This window comes from Daucus carota, chromosome 9, assembly GCF_001625215.2.
Source record: "Daucus carota subsp. sativus chromosome 9, DH1 v3.0, whole genome shotgun sequence".
In the NCBI taxonomy this organism is placed as follows: Eukaryota; Viridiplantae; Streptophyta; class Magnoliopsida; order Apiales; family Apiaceae; genus Daucus; species Daucus carota.
In genome coordinates, this window is record NC_030389.2 from 13,478,119 (window position 1) to 13,498,122 (window position 20,004).

General features: G+C 30.2%; 1 long non-coding RNA gene across 1 annotated transcript; it reads left to right on the top strand.

The window, feature by feature from the left end:
• The first annotated feature begins 8,634 nt into the window (after positions 1 to 8,634).
• LOC135149330 (uncharacterized) lies at positions 8,635 to 10,906 on the top strand. The gene is made up of 3 exons (XR_010287732.1): positions 8,635 to 8,994; positions 9,171 to 9,228; positions 10,674 to 10,906. It is a non-coding gene; the product is annotated as an uncharacterized LOC135149330 (long non-coding RNA).
• Positions 10,907 to 20,004: the final 9,098 nt, after the last annotated feature.

A 20,004-nucleotide genomic window follows, 5' to 3' on the forward strand; every position in this document is an offset into this window, starting at 1 on the left:
ACTCGTGAGTGACACCCTTACCCAAAAACCGAGAGAAAATTGAGTGTTGAGTGATACACCTGCAGAACATTTTAGTGAGACACCCACTAATTACCAAATTTATACCTACAGACATAGTGGATGTTGTTACTGGAATGTCAGTTTTTATTCCTTACTTTTCCGTTTGGAACCTATTCTTTCAGCATAGGCACCAACCCAATCAAAGTAAACCCTTCTTCTGAACTCTTTCTTCGACCCCAGCTTTAGCGTTGTTTAGTTCTCTACGGGGATATTATCTTTTGGTACAGGATGTATTGGACACGTTCCTTGACCATATTTGATACCACATATCCTCGGAGGATTCCACAACTAAGGGGGAGAATATATTTAGGGGGAGAATATATGAAAGGGGGAAGAAAAAGTAAGTTAGCTTTCTTCTGCTGTCTACAACTAAGGGGGATTAAACTACTCTTTAGCTGTGTACTACTGAGGGGGAGATTCTTCTTTCAACTAAGGAGGAGGATTGATCTTTCATCTAAGGGGAGACAACTACTTATCACTAAGGGGAACCTGATCAAGGTAACGGGAGGAGAAGTATAAGGTGATACATTTATTCTTCAGTAAATGGTAGACATGAACTCATTCATTACCACTGAAGAATTCAATGAAGCTGCTGATTGTTCTTTGCATAATGGAATGTTTTGAATTCTCTTCAAGACAGACTATCAGGATTATCTGGCAGGTAAGCAAGAACCAGAGAAATAAAGGTGATATGCACATTTGTTATTTCTATTCATGAAATCTGGAAATGTATTATATGATCCAGAAACTTTGTAGCATTATTTACTAGTCCAGGACTTTACTTTTTCTAGTGTTAGTTGAGTTATCCTCCAGAGGATTTGCTTGTTATGATTAACAAACAAATAGGGGGAGATTGTAAGTCTAAATGTAAAGACAACCCTATCTGTTACATAGGGATGATAACTCAACAATAGAACAGGACAAGTAAATAACACTACGCCTGCACCGGAATTGGAAGATACGAAGACAAAGGTTGAAGAAGCCATCTACAGTCTTGAAGGAATAAGTTCACTGGAAGAAGTTCATTAATATGTTCATGCCTCAGTGAAGAATAAAGATTGAAGTATTCAAGATTGTGGAAGCAATGAAGATGTTGTCCAAGTACTCGAAAGATTTCAGTGCAACCCCTGAAGCAAGATATTTCTATATATCTTGGTTGGTTATTTATAATCAACAAACTGAAGCATAAACTAACCCGGAACCGACTGATCAATGTTTGCTGACAAAGAAGGTACAATGTTTGACTTCAGTGTTAGTCGCTTGTGAACCAGACCAGTGCACTAAGCGTCAGCACGTACGGAGCTTTGCAAAGTATTTATCGATCGAAGAATTGATCCAGTCATATCAAGTCATTTGTTCCAAAGCCAAGTCAAGCCAAATGTCAGCTATGCCAAAGCTTACTGCTCAAATGCCATATGTCAAAGCTTCCACAGAAAGCCATATCAGGAAGTGACATTTTATATATGTGTGCACTTATATATTTGTATATGTACAAATATAATTATATATGTATATATGTATATTTAATTAAATATAATATATATAATATATATGTATATATGTTTTTAAACATATGTATATGTATATTTATATGTATATATATTTAAATAAATATATATGTATATAGTATATGTATTTATATTTTACATAAACATTTATATATTTAAGTGTATATATATATATTATATTATGTGCATAAATATGTGTATATTTATATCTATAGATAATTATATATATATATCCCTATATATATTTATATTTATATTTACATATAATTTTATGTATATTATATATATTTAAATATATGAGAATATATTTAAATATATGTATATATATATATATTACTATATGTTTATATAAATATTATTTATATACATTTATATATATATCTTTATTTATACATATATTTATATAATATTATGAATATAATATAAATATATGGATGGAGCAAACTCAAGTCAATCTCAGTCAAAGGAGTGATAACAAGGAAAGCTCTTACAATGTGAGGAACAACATTTGACCGAAGTCAACAGCTCTTCCTTACTTAGAAGATTTTCTAAGTACATCACAATGGAGTATCTACACTCTTGAGGAGCAAACTTTGACCAAGTCAAAGTTCGTCCCAAGAGATGAGAGAGAACAAGGGAGCACCTTCACTATGGAGAAACTTTGAATTGGACTTAGAATATTTTCTAAGTCACATACATACAACACCATGGAAGCAACTTCACTTGGAGAGCAAACTTTGACCAAGTCAAAGTTTGCGCCTCCAAGCCATTCATGCAGTGGTGCACCTTGCTCTAACTTAGAAATTTTTCTAAGTACCATCACAAGTGAAGACATGCACTCTTGAGGAGCAAACTTTGACCAAGTCAAAGTTCGTCCCAAGAGATGAGAGAGAACAGGGGAACAACTTCACTATGGAGCACTAGTTGGAGTATTTACTTAGAATTATTTTCTAAGTCTTGGCTGATCAACTTGGAAGAAGAGGAGCCAAAGCGCAACCTTTGACTTTAGTCAAAGTTTGCGACTTTGACCTCCCTAAGAGAAGAGGCGCAAGTTTACTTGCATGAATTAATTTTAAGTGAACTCCCCTTGCTTACAGTGTAACTTGGCGCAAGTTTTGACTCAATTAGTCAAAATACAAGGTACATACAATGAAGCCAATGGAGCGCAACTTTGGAGCGCAAACTTTGACTTAGTCAAAGTTTGCGACTCCAAGTGTCACAGTGATCCCTGCTTAAAATTCTAAGTTGATTTTATCTCAAGGCACAGCCACAGGGGTACACTGATTAAGCGCAAACTTTGACTGTCAGGCGCCAACTTTGACTTTGCTGTGGGATATTGAACTGGCGCAACTTCAAGTATATATATTGGAGTTAGATTTATTTTGGATATCTGAATCCGTCCAGGACGAACTCAAGTCGTCCAGGACGAACTCGTTAACCATGGTTAGTTTATGAAAGTCTATAAATATGTGATTGTGGTTCTCACAATTCAAAACATCCTTCGGGATGAAATGGCCAAGTGCTCTGCACGGCTACTCCCACTATACACACACCCTAGCCTAGCTTTGTAATAGAAATATTAGTAGTGGTTAGAGTTTGTAATATTGAGAGTAGTGGCCATTGTAGCCAACCTTCGGGTTTGGATTTGTAGCACCTTCGAGGTATTTATCAATATACAGATATACCTTGGAAAATATTGTGTGTTGGTTTAATATTTTCATATCCTCAGAAATCGACCCAATAAATATCCGGAACACGAAACCCATTACAGGACTGCAATTTATTTATCCGCAAGATTCGAAAGAATTTTAAATTGTAGTGAGTATCGTATTCAACCCCCCCTTCTACGATACTTTGGACCTAACAATTTACGGTTGCCATATAGATTGATCTCTACACATTGATTTCCCATTATATTATTTGTCCAGTTGAGGTGATTTATACAAAGACTTGTTCATGTTGGATGGGTAAGTTGTATCCTTACAAAATCTACACACTTGATGCACAACTATACAAAGTGATCAATTTATGCAAATTGATGGGTATTATAAATGTTTTGATTAAATTAAACCCAGCCAAATATTTTGATTTTCAACCTAAAAGATTTCTTATGAATATGATTTCTATTAATATATCCCACTTTTTTTTACTTATTTATATTCATGCTCTTTTTGTCTTTTGATGGGTGTTTATCTTTTATATAAGCTTGAATTCAACCAATATTATAATTCGAGTTTGATCATAAATAATTATTGTATTATGATTTGGATGCACCTAATGTTCATAATAGCCCGTGACATATTTGTTTAATGGAATTTGAGTTTTCTTCAATCGTCAAATATTGGAAATATTTATTTGACCATATACTTGAAATAATAAGTTGTATAAATCAAGTATATAAAAGGAATATTTGGAGAAAACAATGAAGAATGTGCTCCAAGATAGATTGATCTCGGATCCATTCTCCTTGTAGTGCTTATAGGTACGTTTAGAACAACACTCACTACCTCATAAGTGCTCATAGCCAATACTTTGGTAGGTTGCACTATACTTTTTAGTTTTATTTTTGGTAATACTACCAAAATTGTGTTTTATTTGACATGATTACACTTTTGTATTAGGGATAAATGCAACTTTACTTTCAAATATTACATTAAACTCCACCTCAAATTGTTGCAAAAGACTCAATCGTTTTAACAATTACAAAAATTAAATGTATTATGAAAATATATATATATATATATATATATATATATATATATATATATATATATATATATATATATATATATATATATATATATATATATATATATATATATATATATAAACTGAAATTTCATCCTCACACATTTCACTCTCGAAGATCTCTGGTCTCTTGATGCTCTCTTATCTTTTTAAGCTCAGGTCTCAACTCCCATTTTTTAAATATTTGACTCAACTGTTTTTTTTATGTTGCTCAAAATTTTTATTTATATTCAGGGTTTCTCTTTGTAGGTATAGTTGCAGTCTCTCTCTATCTTTATAATTATGGTTTTATTCATATTTTTGGGCATACTTTTAATTTGTAATTAGGGTTTTTATATTTGGGGTTCATTGGGGGTTTTTTATATAGGGTCAATCGGGTGTTTTCTATTTGATTTGTTGTTGAGGTTTCAGATTTGTTAATTTTGGTCTTCGTGTAATTGAACTATAGTTATGATTTTGTATATTATAATTTAGGATTTTTTGGTAATTGAACTTGAGTTAGGGTTTTGTAAGTGAACTTTAATTGTGCTTTGAATCACACTGCAAAACACAATCTCCAAGCTCCTAATATTTTAGTAACTGAGTTGAAAATAGTCTCTCTCCACAATAATGATTAATATATAGAAATGTTGCAGCTCTCTCTTGATAAATTCATATAGTATATGCTATTATATTCTCTCATGTACTTGTGCTGTTATATAGTGGAAAGACAACGGAGAAGCTCTTAATATACTCATGAATGAGTTAAAAGTATTCTCCCAGCATAAAAATTATTGATATAGAGAAATTATTACTCGGCTGATAATTTTAATAATCCCTCTATATACCATATCCTCTAAACGTACAATCCTCCAATGTCATTTAACATGAATGATTCAACGGGATGAATATCACCTCGCACTCGAATTCTAATGTTAGGATCTTAAGCCTTGAGGATGAGAAAAATGCTAGTTGAGTATCCAAAAAAATATGGCTTGAGGATTTAAAAAATTTGACTTATATTTTGGCTACTATTGACCGTCTCTCAAAAAAGCTTTTAAGGTTTTTTCAAGATAATAAGGATGTCTTTGCATGGAAAATCATAAATATGCTATGAATTGATCCCCAATTATTGACCAATATGCTAAATATTAACCCAAACAAAGAGTATTGAATTAGATGAAGCGAAGTTCTCTACTTAAAAGGCAAAAAAACATTTAAATAGAGGCAGACAATTTCTTGAAATGAAGGTTCTTAAAGAAAATTCATTTTCTAGAACCGCTTGTAATACATTGTTGGTGATTATTTTGAGTTACAGAGAATTCCAACTTTGTTTGCTGCCACACTCTATGGACAACACATATTGAGTTTCATGGATGACTTCAACATATACAACCAAATGAAAATGCATATGGAGGACACCCAAAGGTGTCAATTATAATTGACTTTTGTGTGTACACGCCCACTAAAACATTATCTATGACCTTGACAATAGTGATTAAAGTGTCTAAGCATATCCTTGGAAAATAGTATTAATAAAAATATGGAAATAGTATCAGCATATATGATATCACATTCATAACTTTGGGTAAATTTCACATGTATTACTCTTGTCAAAGCAAATACACACTACAAGAAATCTTGAATCAGACAACACTGATCAGACAACGGACGCTGAAAAAAGCGTTGGCCGAAAACGAGATACAACGGTTTATTTTCATCCTCGAAAAACTATTGTTTAATACCACGACCTACAATGGTTAAAAAAATGTTGTCTAGTAAATTCAATCAGACAACGGTGTCTTACCTGTGGTATTGTGTAATGATGCACGATAGACAACTGTTTTTAGAGCCGATGTGTGAAGAAACTTCACACAATAGTTCAAGAAACCGTTGTAAATAGACAAGTGTTTTATTTGTTGTGTTGTTTAAGAGCAGTTCAAACAAGGGTTCTATATAGTGTTGTGTGACTGGAAAGCTAACATACAAGTGTTTTTGTTACCATCGTAACATGGCCTTATAGACAAGCCTCTACTAACTAATAAAATGTTGTCTGACTAACTGAATTTTAAGAAAATAAATGTACATAAGAGAGTGCAAAGATACAAAAATCCTAACCAAAGTTATAACAAAATAATCAATTTCTTGATAGTCATAGGTTTTTCTTGCATTAGATAAAGAATTGGTCAAGGAAATGCAAATTTTTAACACAAAAAAATGAAAATTTATTATACAACGGTTTCTTTCCCATAAACCATTGTCTACACTACTTTTATACAACGGGATACAACATAGGTGCATATAAAAACCATTGTCTGTTAAACACTACAGGACAAAAAATACCTTTTAACAATAAGACAAAATTTATGATTTACTAGTATCGTTAAAAAAACATACAAAATGAACATAAAAAAATTTGATTTTTTTAATACATGACTAATATTGTTAGTTCTCGACATCCGTACGGTTAGATCATCAAAATAAATATTTATAAATTAATATAGAGCTAATTATATATACATAACAAAGATTCTATCCAGTACATTCTAAATTGTAAACATAAAATACATACTAATACTTACATCCGAACTACGAAATTGTCTTGGTATTACAATGAACCATACATATTTGCATATATGCATAATAAAAATATATTTTCTAATACAAAGAGTACAAAAACAAGAATTGATCAACAAAATGCGAATTTTAAACTTATAAAAATGAAAGTTTATTATACAACGGTTTTCTTCGCATAAACCGTTGTATACACTACTTTTATACAGCGGATTTTCCCTGAAGTGTTGTTTGAGCCTAATTTAGACAATGGATTCTCATACAACGGTATAACTTCGGTAACAGTTGTGTCATTTTCAATGATACAACATAGGTGCTATAAAAACAATTGTCTGTTAAACACTACAGGACAAAAAATACCTTTTTACAATAAGACAAAATTTACGATTTACTAGTATTATTAAAAAAACATACAAAATAAACATAAAATTTTTTGGTTTTTTTAATACAAGACTAATATTGTTAGTTCTCGACATCCGTACGGTTAGATCATCAAAATAAATATTTATAAATTAATACAGAGCTAATCATATACATAACAAAGTATCTATCCAGTACATTCTAAATTGTAAACATAAAATACATACTAATACTTACATCCGAACTACGAAATTGTCTTGGTATTAGAATGAACAATACATATTTGCATATATGCATAATAAAAATATATTTTCTAATACAAAGAGTACAAAAACAATAATTGATCAAGAAAATGTGAATTTTAAACTTATAAAAATGAAAGTTTATTATACAACGGTTTTCTTCGCATAAACCGTTGTATACACTACTTTTATACAACGGATTTTCCCTGAAGTGTTGTTTGAGCCTAATTTAGACAATGGATTCTTATATAACGGTATAACTTCCGTAACAGTTGTGTCATTTTCAATTATACAACATAGGTGCTATAAAAACCATTGTCTCTTAAACACTACAGGACAAAAAATACCTTTTTACAATAAGACAAAATTTACGATTTACTAGTATTATTAAAAAAACATATAAAATAAACATAAAAATTTTTGATTTTTTTAATACAGGACTAATATTGTTAGTTCTCGACATCCGTACGGTTAGATCATCAAAATAAATATTTATAAATTAATACAAAGCTAATCATATACATAACAAAGTATCTATCCAGTACTTTCTAAATTATAAACATAAAACATATACTAATACTTCTTATTTTAGATTTATATTCATCTATATAAAAATATCTTCTTATTACAAATAAACAATACCCATTTGTATATATCTATTATGTAAATATATATTTTCAAAACAAAGAGTACAAAATCAAAATTGATCATGAAAATGACAATTTTAACTCTCAAAAAATAAAAATAAAAATTACACAACCATTGTCTTCCAATAAAATATACTTCTAAATAAATTAATAAATAATTTTTTAAAGAGATAATCCAAAATAGACTAGTTTGACCGTGTAGTACTTTTACTAGTTTATTATTAAAGATTAAATTTAATATTTAGGTTGAGAATTAATTTAACAATCAACTAATATTTTGACTCGTACTTCTAACTAGTATTTCGTCTTAGATTAATGTCTTGATTTTAAAATAAATATTTATCGACATATATGTATAAAATAAAAATAAATTAATATTTATTTTACACATCTATAAAAATATTTGTAAAATTTATTAATTTTATATAATCTCTTAAAATTTGCTTATGCAAATTTTGCATCCCACTTTTAGTTCATTTCCTCGTTCAATTTTTCATTTCCCCCCTTATATTCCCTCCTTATTTTACTTCTCCGTTGAATCACAAAGTCCTTCATTTCCAAACAAGACAGCCGCTTAAGACCAACCAATACACAATATGAACCCTAGATCTGGGAATTTTTTCATCTTTGTGTCTCTTTCATATCTATCTTTAATTCTCTAAACTGGTTTGTTTGCTCTTTGATTTGGACGTTGTTAGAATACATCTTTATTTCTATGTGCCTAAATCTCATGTTTAATTGATTTTTATTTTGCCATACAAGCAAGCTGAGCTTGAATCACTACCGGAGTTTTCTTTGCCGCCCAAACATCTTCTAATGGTATATACAAGTCAGCCCATGAGACCAGACAAGTGTCTGCATCTGAACCTTTAGTTGGTATCAATTTTTTGCCCATTTCTCTATAATGTTGCATCTGGTTATTTCCCTTAGGTATTTTCTTTAGTGGGTATGTTTTGGATTTTATTACATTGTTAGGTAGTATACTGATTACTACTAATTTATTCTAATTTATCTTAATTGTACTGATTTGTTCGCACATCTCGATTTTTCAGGTGATTAGGGTTTTTACAGCTTCTTGAAATTAAGCTTTCAATTGGGTTTGAAATCAAGGTAAATGGGGTTGTATTTTGGGATTTCAGTTGATGTATTTTGGGTTCTTCAATTTATATGAATATATTTATGAGCTAATATTTTGGGTTTGTATTATCTGGAGGGATATAAATGGAGAGTGTGGGGAAGACTAAGTAAGAAAAAGAGGCTAGGGGAAGAGTGATTGAGAGAAGGGGGAAATGAGTAAGAGAGAGATAGAGAGATAATGGGGGGGGGGGGGAGTGATTTGGTTTTACTTGATGTGAATCTTAAGATTCTTGTATAATAATTTATATGTACTTGTATTGGAAACTCAGGGAAGACTTGATTTTTGGTTAGTGGTTTTCTTGATGTTGCAATTGCCTCATTGGAGCCTCATAGTTCTCTGTTTGGAGAAACAGAGAATTCTCTGTTTGGAGTCATGAGTATTGTTTCCCTGTTACTAAATCTTTTTAAACCTATTACCTCTTTTAATCTTCTTTTGTATCTAAACTGTTACTGGGGTTTGATATTATCAATATGCGGTGATTTGTGTATCAATTTGAAATATCTTAATTGATAATTACTAATACTCGTGTAAGTGATTCTTCTCCTAGGTGTATGTACTCTCAGATCCTAAGTAGGTCTTTTCTCTGGAATGCTATCTTCACTGTTTCTTTGCTTGGCATTGTCTTAATTCAAACACAGATACAACTTGTTTTGTACACACAGGATTCAGCCTTTTTTAGCAGAGTTTCAGCTCTTTTGTTCTCTCAATTCTATCTCACTTCAATATATTATAAGATTGATAGGAAGTTCTATTTATATACCAGTAGAGGATTATGCCATTGCTTACATAATCTAACTAGTTGTTCTCATCCATTACATAAGCTATATTTAATACTAGCCTACTATATTGACTGGTGACCAACCTTGAGTTATTTCCATCAACTGGTGCGGTATATTCTCCACAAGCTTTGAACTGCATGAAACTAGCATATGAGAGTCAGTGTCTATACTTCAGTTTCAAACTAGCCCGCCTTATTTCCAAGAATGTATATGCGGTAGAGGTGCTGCTCTTAGTTGAATTCTGCCATCTTTATTTAAGTCTGCCATATTTCATGGGTATAGTGATTCTATTTACTTCCATTCATATTACTCCTTTTATGACCGAGCTGTTTACATTAATGCAAATTCTTCAAGAATTTGAAATTCTAACAAAGATTGCATGGATTGAGGATGAACAATACACATATAATATATACTATATGCAAGGTTAAATAAACACAAAATACATACCCAGTTTATTAGTATCTGTCTTCTTTTTATGTTTGTATATATCCTACTTATCATACTCTTCATCCTATATGATCATCCTCAAGCTCTGTTTTGTAGTTTGCATGAATGGTACATAAATTTTACTAGACTATTGCATTCATTAACATTTTCAAAAGAAATTGACGGAAATTTTGTATTTCTTATGTCAGGGCTGATGCATTCAACTGGAAGGTAAATGAATTATAAAAGAGCGGAGGAAATAAAGAAACCAAGATAGAGAATATAGAAGAGCTAGCAGTGGAGAGCTCAAATCAAATTAAAGAATCTTTGTCGTAGATTAATCTTCATACCAACCAAGTTATTGGTGGATATTAGATGGTATATGTGGTTTGGTTGTAACACTAGTTATTAGTAGTGCATAATGATGATTTTTGTTTACAAATTTTTGGCTTGTTAATTACCGTCTCTAGTCTAGTTTAATCGAGTTATGTAAAATCATTGTCTATTATACTTTTAGCTAATTGGATAGTATAGGGCCATTGTCATATAAAACATGATACAATGGCTGTTATTAATAAAAAATATTGTCTCATAAAACTGGAAACAATGATTTCTTGTTAGAAAACCATTGTCTAAACAAATGACCAGCAATAATGATGAAACAAAAATCATTGTTAAAACATGTAAAAGACAACCAACTGTCAAAAAGAAAACCGTTGTCTGACATAAATAAACACAACAGTCTCACTAATTAAAATATTGTTAGAAGGGCCTTACACAAGTGGGTTGGTGTTCGAAACCCGTTGTACAAGACAGGAAAAAACGAGCTTCTCTATTCAACTATCGTTGTATGATCATCCTACCAACAAGTCTACCTAACTACTAAAACAGTTGTGCAAAGTCTTATCAACAACACAAATTTGGAAAATGACTATTGTTATAAGACATTTACAACAACATTTTTTTTAGAAATCCCGTTGTTGTTTCTGGGTGTTGCACAACGTTTTAGTTAAAGTAAACCATCGTGTTGCCCACACTCAGACAACGTTCGACCCGTTGTCTGATATGCGTATCATACGGCGGCTCGATAGACCACGATTTTTCGAGGTGTCAGACAACGGGCAAAAACGCTTGTCTGATGCTGTTTTCCTTGTAGTGACAATGTATATATAACCTGCATAAATATCTCATAGGACATCTAAAATAAGACCGATTACATAATGTTGATGCAATCTGCATGAAAATCAAATTGAACTTACAAAAGGCACATAATAAAATTGTTTTACACATTTCAAAAATGAGACTCTTTTGAGAAATAAAGCCATTCATAAAATTACTTTATAGTATTAATTGAAGTGGGCATGATTTTTCTTTTTTTTAATATTATTTGTTTACTAGATTCTTTCAAGTTATTAAATATAATAAATAATATAAAATAATAACATCAACTCTACATTCTCATTCGAGACTATATATTTAAAATCGTTAATTATAGAATCTTTTCATATATTTTACCATTCCAAGTAATAAAAAGTATTAAAATAATATTTTTATTTATTAGAACTAACAACAAAAAATTGAAATATATTTTTGTCAATAGTTCTATATATATTATCCTCATTTGTCCTTATTCAATTTTTACAGAAAGTCAAGAGAGATAAAAAAAAATATTGTGGACCGAGTGAATTCAAATTAGGCTATAGTTTTCATACACCCGGGTTGGACACAACTAAATCAAATCTAATAGTTTTTTATAGTAAACACTAGGACCCGCCCCAAGCCAACCTAGCCAAAACTTAGTAGCCTCATCCAAGCTTTATATATATAATCCCGGTGAGCCCCAACCAATCATTATATATATTACCCTGAGCCCAACTTATTTCTTGGAAATTTTTTTGAAGGAGTAAGCAATTAATTCAAGGAATCCCACATCTGGGCAAGAGGTACTTAAATTAGAATGCTATGTACCTAGTAAGAAAGTGTAAATATTTTGTGCTCCATATTTATTTAATTGTAAAAATTTATATGTTACATCCTTTTGCAATTCCTAGTGACTTTATTGGGTAATTGACCTAGATCTATTATAAAAAGGTTGTTTCAGATAATAGTTTTTTACTTACAATTTGTTTCTTATATATTCTCAAGTTATCATGTGATTGTGTACATTGACCACAGGATAGTAAAAACATAATAATGGAAATTTTTCTTCAATTAGTGTTACTATGATGATTACTAATGGCACAATGTTTTAGGATTATTGTTGTTATGTTGATGTTTATTATTAGTGAACTTTAAAATATTTGTTAGATGAACTGTAGTTATATTCAATTTCAATTAAACTTTTCTCTCATATAATTTTAAAGAAAATCAATTTTAATCTCTAACTCTTAATAAATATTTATAGTATAAGTATATAAAGAAATTTCCAAAATTTGAACTCAATAGTGTTTAATATTAATGTTTAACTTAAAGAAAATGAAAACAACACATTATAAGCACAACTAAGTATTTGATGATATTTCTACAAACTCTGGTCACTAAAAGGTGCATTATTTAAAAATTAAATGGCTGTTATTAAGCTCATTTTCTTTATGTTAGCATAATTTGTCTCCCTTTATCTCAGAAATTGGGTTGAGTATGGAGACATTTAGAACAATCACACACACACAAAATCTTGTTACTATTTGGGTAGGTAAGCTAAACCTTATGTCTCCATGGATACGCTGTTGAATGGAAGACACATAGACATCCATAATGAAGGACTTGAATGATAAAGTGAAGCATACAAAAGTATAACTCATTTGATTATTAATATAGTTATATTCAATCTATATTCCTTATACATATGAAGCATTTTACTTCTATATGTGTGTGTGTGTGTATATATAGAAATATATATATATACATATAGATAGATAGATAGATAGATAGATAGATAGATATTGATGTTATTACAATACCGTTCTAGCAAGGTAAAAAGACTTAGTCTTATATTTATTCCACTTGTTTTATTAAGATGTATGTTGAATACCTTGAATCTAGTATATCTTAGTGAGCATGTTATATGGTTTTTAGTCTACTAATATGACATGTGAATAGTCTATCTTATAAAGATATGTACATTGGCTTTCTACAATAACATCTTTTAAGAACAGGAGAATATAGTGTGCTAAATTAATGTACATTTCCTTTGAAACCTAAAGCTTAAACTATTTACACATTACAATAAATTGGTCATCATATACCTTATAGAATTCTAAATTCGACACACACATTTCAGGTGCACCCATTCCTTGGAAAACCAGCATGGCTCGACCTGTTCGTGGATAAAACGTTCTTTGACGTTTGTTAAGTTCATGACTTTTCCAAAAATTACCGAAACATATATGGTATTAATTGTGATTTAGCCCTTTGGCAACAGTGTATTACATCAGATTCACATGATGGATACAATATATTAAAAATTTATCGACTTGTCGAGAAGAATGTGGTCCACGATGATCAAATGAAAAAGTATATAGATTGCACCAAGATTCAGGTATGTGATAGAAATGATGATAAATGAACTTCATAAAAGTGTGGAAGTTAATTATTTTCAAGCTCAAAGATGTCAAAGACATAACAAGAAAATGAAACTAAATAAATTATCAATTCTTCAAAACAAGGTTAGAGAGAAGTAGTCACATGGGGAGAAAGGAAGAGCTAGAAAATAGACAAGGGGGTTAAAATTTTATGTATATTCATTGTAATATTACCTTTTTATATTATTACCATATGTTTGAATACTTTTTGAATAATATCCCACTCTGTTGTTCCTCGTTTTATCCTTGGTATAGTCCATAGTCAAACTCTAGTGAAATAAATTAGCATCCAATGTCAAAGTTTTTATACTTGAAATCAAATTTTGTAATCACACACAATTTATATCCTTACACACACATACGCGCACACACACACACATATATATATATATAAGAAAGTTCTATGGAGACTGTATTATTTGGAGACTGCAGAGACTTAATCCTGACCATCCAATCATTAAACATCCAGTGGGTGCATATATTTTGTCCTCCACATTCGTTTCTCTCCCTATCCTGTCATGCACTTCTAAATTAGTGTCCTGCACATTCGTTTCTCTCCCTATCCTATCCTCCACTTCTAAATTAGTGAACAACAAGCGGTACTTGTAAATCCTACATACAAGAATAAATGTATCACAAAATATGCGAGACACATTATTAATATACATTACTAGAAATGCAGGACAAGAATACTCAAAATTAGAAAGATAGACCGAAATTAAAAATCAAAACTCATGTCGATGATCTTGCAGCAATTGAAGTCATGATATCCCAAGAATCTATTCTGGAAACTGCAATGTTCTATAATTGCTGTTTACAAGAAATGCGGGACAAGAATATTGTAAATTATAATAGTAATTGTTGTTTCCTAGAATTGCTTGACAACAATATTTAATCATGTCCATTAATTGATAGATTATATTTACGGTAGATCTTGTAGTCTCTAAGGACTCCAAAATTTTATGGTCTCCATTGAGCCCAACTCATATCTCTCTCTATATATCACATATGACATATAAGTTCTTATAAAAGTTATTGTAGTGTCACTAACTATATATATATGTCATAGAAAAGTTAATTTGGATTTAAAAAATACTTGATATGCAGTGTCGGTCACCTCTGCCTAGTGTATGCCTACCAAGCCTAGCTCCCGTCACCTACACATAAGCAATGCATAGTTCAGGTAAATAATAAAATAATTTCACCCATCACCGGTAGTTGACTTTCTACATAGAAGTTTTGCCTTGACACATACTCTCGACGGTGAAATAGTATAATACAAAGATAACAAGTCAAACTATAATTTGTCAAAAAAGATATACACTTATTATAATTTATAATATTGTTTAATTATATGTATGGTCGGGACTACAGCCTTACATTTGCAACAAGCTGTCGGTTAACTCTCCCTTAAAACTTTTCCACACAATGACTATGGTTCGAAGACAGATGAAAGATCTACATGTGAAACATGTAGAAAAATTTTGAGCAACCTATCTCGCCATCGCTATTGCAACATCAATTGCAAGGTAACTTATGTATTCAAACACGCAAAAGAAAGTGTTCATTTTTTATTTGAAATGGTTTTAGATTGATTCATATATATGTACATATATATTATATATATATACATATACATACATACATACGTATAATTGCTTACTTTAAAAACTAAACTATCTTGTTTAGGCAATAGCATTCTCAAGAAAGGCCAAAAGCTCGGATCCACCATTTCTAGCAGTCAAAAAGAGAACAAGATCAAATATCGAAAGAAACACAATTGCCCCTAGCCATCAGACTTTCAATGGACAAGAGGTGGGAATCAAAAGATATAAAAGAAAATGAACCCCTCAAAGGGCTCCCTTCTTTTGATTTACTTTAAATTCAAGACCGGTTGTTTCTAGCATACTCATAAAACTCATTTTCAAATATTACTAATTTAATAAACTGAATAGGTTAATGTTATGTTTATTAAGATTAAGAACTATGAACCTTGTACTCAATGTCAACCACTAACTATGAAATTAATATTTTGAGGCCCTTTGTAGTATATATTATGTTGGATTTATATTGGAGACATTTTAAGTCTTTCTTTTGCTCTCAATATTAGTTTTTTCAAATCACAAGCAAAAATATTCATATAGAAAGACATGATTTAAAATTAATCACCACCGAGTGTCTTTAGTGTAACTTCAACTTGTAACAATGACAGAACCAGATTTATCATTTACATTGAGTAGTCTAAAAGATCCAGGTCTAAGCCAGTAGTATTAATCAAAGATATAAATTATCAAAACTGAAAATTATTGTCTAACAAAAAGGTATTAAGTTGGTAGAAGATAGAATGCATTAAGTTGGTAGAAGATAGAATGCATATAATTTTATCTTGGTTGAGAAGTTTGTCACTCGGTTGGTGAGGTATGTTGCTTATAGATTCTTGATAGGACTTAGAGTTCTTTGTAATAAACTTATGAGTTAGGTGGCCATAATAACCTTAATTAATTCACATCATGTACTTTATGGTAGGGGAAGGGCTTGTGATGGTCCTAGTAAATGGACTGAGAGATAGGTGAATGTTTTACTCAATTTCACTAATCATTAAGCAGTACTGGGGCCGTTTGGGTGAGCTTAAAATAAGTGCTTATTGCTTAAAATAAATAAGTGGAGTGAAAGTTAGAAGCAAGATAAGACTTATAAGTGATTAAAGTGTTTGAGAAATAAGTAGAAGTCCTGAAATAAAAGCTAGCATTACTAGCTTTTTATAAGTGCTTCTTGACTTTTTACACAAACGGTACGAATAAGTGCTTCTAACTTATAAGCCGAGAAGTCCGGCTTAAAATGGGTTGCCAAACACCCACTTAATAAGGGCGAGCCATCTCATTAAACCGCAATGTGATTTAAAAACCATTGCCCCTATAAGAATATTCAATATCTTAAAATTTATAACAACAACTTTTAATTTTTCTTTGAATAGAAAATTTATTGCCCCTCCCACAACACTAAAAAAAAAGCAGATTGGTATGTACTTGGCAATAGCTGGGTCCTACAACACTATCCTTAAAGGATATGACTCCATGCCTTGGAGGTCCTGGCTTCAACATCACTTGGCACTCGAATTCTAATTTTAGGATCTTAAGCCTTGAGGATGAGAAAAATGTTAATTGAGTATCCAAAAAATATAACTTGAGGATCAAAAAAATTTGACTTATATTTTGGCTACTATTCATAGTCCTTTGCATGGAAAATCATAAATATTCTATGAATTGATCCCCAATTATTGACGAAGATGCTAATTATTAACCCCAACAAAGAGTATTGAATTAGATGAATCGAAATTCTCTACTTGAACGGCAAAAAAACATTTAAATAGAGGTAGACAAGTTCTTAAAACGAAGTTTCTTAAAGAAAATTCATTTTCTAGAACCGCTTGTAATACATTGTTGGTGATTACTTTGAGTTACAGAGTATTCCAACTTTGATGGCTGCCACACTCCATGGACAACACATATTGAGTTTCATGGATGACTTCAACATATACAACCAAATGAAAATGAATAAGGAGGACACCCGAAGGCCAAAGGTGTCAATTATAATTGACTTTTGTGTATACCCGATGTGATTTTTTCGGACTAAAACATTATCTATGACCATGCCAATAGTGAATACAATGTCTAATTAAGCATATCTTTGCAAAATAGGATTAATAAAAATATGAAAATAGTATCAGTATATATGATATCACATTCATAACTTTGGATAAATTTCACATGTATTACTCTTGTCAAAGCAAATACAATGTATATATAACCTGCACAAATATCTCATAGGACATCTAAAATAAGTCGGATTATAATTATATAATTATATTTAAATACACAAATAATTATTTTTAAATGATCAAAAAATTTAAAGATGTTTCTCAAGTATACTATATTCATTATATACAATGCATAATATGGGTAGCACTCCATAGCATACCCTCTTATATGGAGTTACGTAGCACACCATTATAAATATATACGTAATATATAATTTATTATATTTTTTATGAAATATAATTGCAAATTTTGATTATTGAACCGAAAACGAAGTTATACAATTTTTTTTATTCCAAAGATCATCTAAAATTATGCAATATCTCAACATGATTCTATAACAGAATAATAATCATCCAGAATTATTCTGTTGTAGAATTAGTTCCGAAAATATACCTTTTTCCATCAAATTTTAAGTGTTAAATTAATTAAAATAGATATATTATATAGTATTCTATATTAGAATCACGTTTTATATGTATTCTATAACAGAATTTATAATAAAAATGATGATTTATAGTGGCGCACTATGTAACTCCATATAAGGAGTCCCTCGAATGTTGGCCTGCATAATATTACTTACAGTATATAAACACACATATCATCTTTTTTTGTTTCAAGTAGTTTTCCTTCATCCTTCCATAATGTTGATCCAATCTAAATGAAAATCAAATTGAACTTACAAAAGGCATTTAATAAAATTGTTTTCCACATTTCAAAAATAAGACTCTTTTGAGAAATGAAGCCATTCATAATATTACTTTATTGTATTAATTGAAGTGGGCATGATTTTTCTTTTTTTTTAATATTATTTCTTTACTAGACTCTTTCAAGTAATTAAATATAATAAATAATAGAAAATAATGACATCAACTCTACATTCTCATTTGAGAATATATTTAAAATTGTTAATTATAGTATCTTTTCGTATATTTTACCATTCCAAATAATAAAAAGTATTAAAATAATATTTTTATTTATAAGAAATAACAACAAAAATTTGAAATATATTTTTATCAATGGTTCTATATATATTATCCTCATTTGTCCTCATTCAATTTTTACAAAAAGTCAAGAGAGATAAAAAAATATTGTGGATCGAGTGAATTCAAATTAGGCAATAGTTTTCATACACCCTGGTTGAACACAACTAAATCAAATCTAATAGCTTTTATTATAGTAAACATTAGGACCGGGCCCAAGCCAACCTAGCCAAAGCTTACTAGTCTAATCCAAGCTTTATATATATATATATATATATATATATATATATATATATATATATATATATATATATATATATATATATATATATATAAAATATTTTACCATTTCAAATAATAAAAAGTATTAAAATAATATTTTTATTTATAAGAAATAACAACAAAAATTTGAAATATATTTTTATCAATGGTTCTACATATATTATCCTCATTTGTCCTCATTCAATTTTTACAAAAAGTCAAGAGAGATAAAAAAAAATATTGTGGACGGAGTGAATTCAAATTAGGCTATAGTTTTCATACACCCTGGTTGGAGACAACTAAATTAAATCTAATAGCTTTTATTATACTAAACATTAGGACACGGCCCAAGCCAACCTAGCCAAAGCTTAGCAGTCTAATCCAAGCTTTATATATATAATACTCCTGAGCCCAGACCAATCATTATACCCTCAGTAGCCCAACTTATTTAGTGAAAAATTTTGGAAAGAAGAAGCTATGATCTCAATGAATTCTGGGCAACTGGTTGGTACTTAAATTAAAATGCTATGTACCTAGTAAGAAATTGTAAATATTTTGTGCTTCATTTTTACCTAATTGCAAGAATTTATATGTTACATCCTTTTGCAATTTCTAGTGATTTTATTGGGTAATTGACCTAGATCTATTACAAAAAGGTTGTTTCAAATAATAGTTTTCTACTTACCATTTGTTTTCTATATATTCTCAAGTTATCATGTGATTGTGTACATTGACCATAGGATAGTGAAAACATAATAATGGAAATTTTTCTTCAATTAGTGTTACTATGATGATTACTTTATATTAATGTTTGAACTCAATAGTATTTAATATTAATGTTTAACTTAAAGAAATGAAAAGAACACATTCTAAGCACAACTAACTATTTGATGATATTTC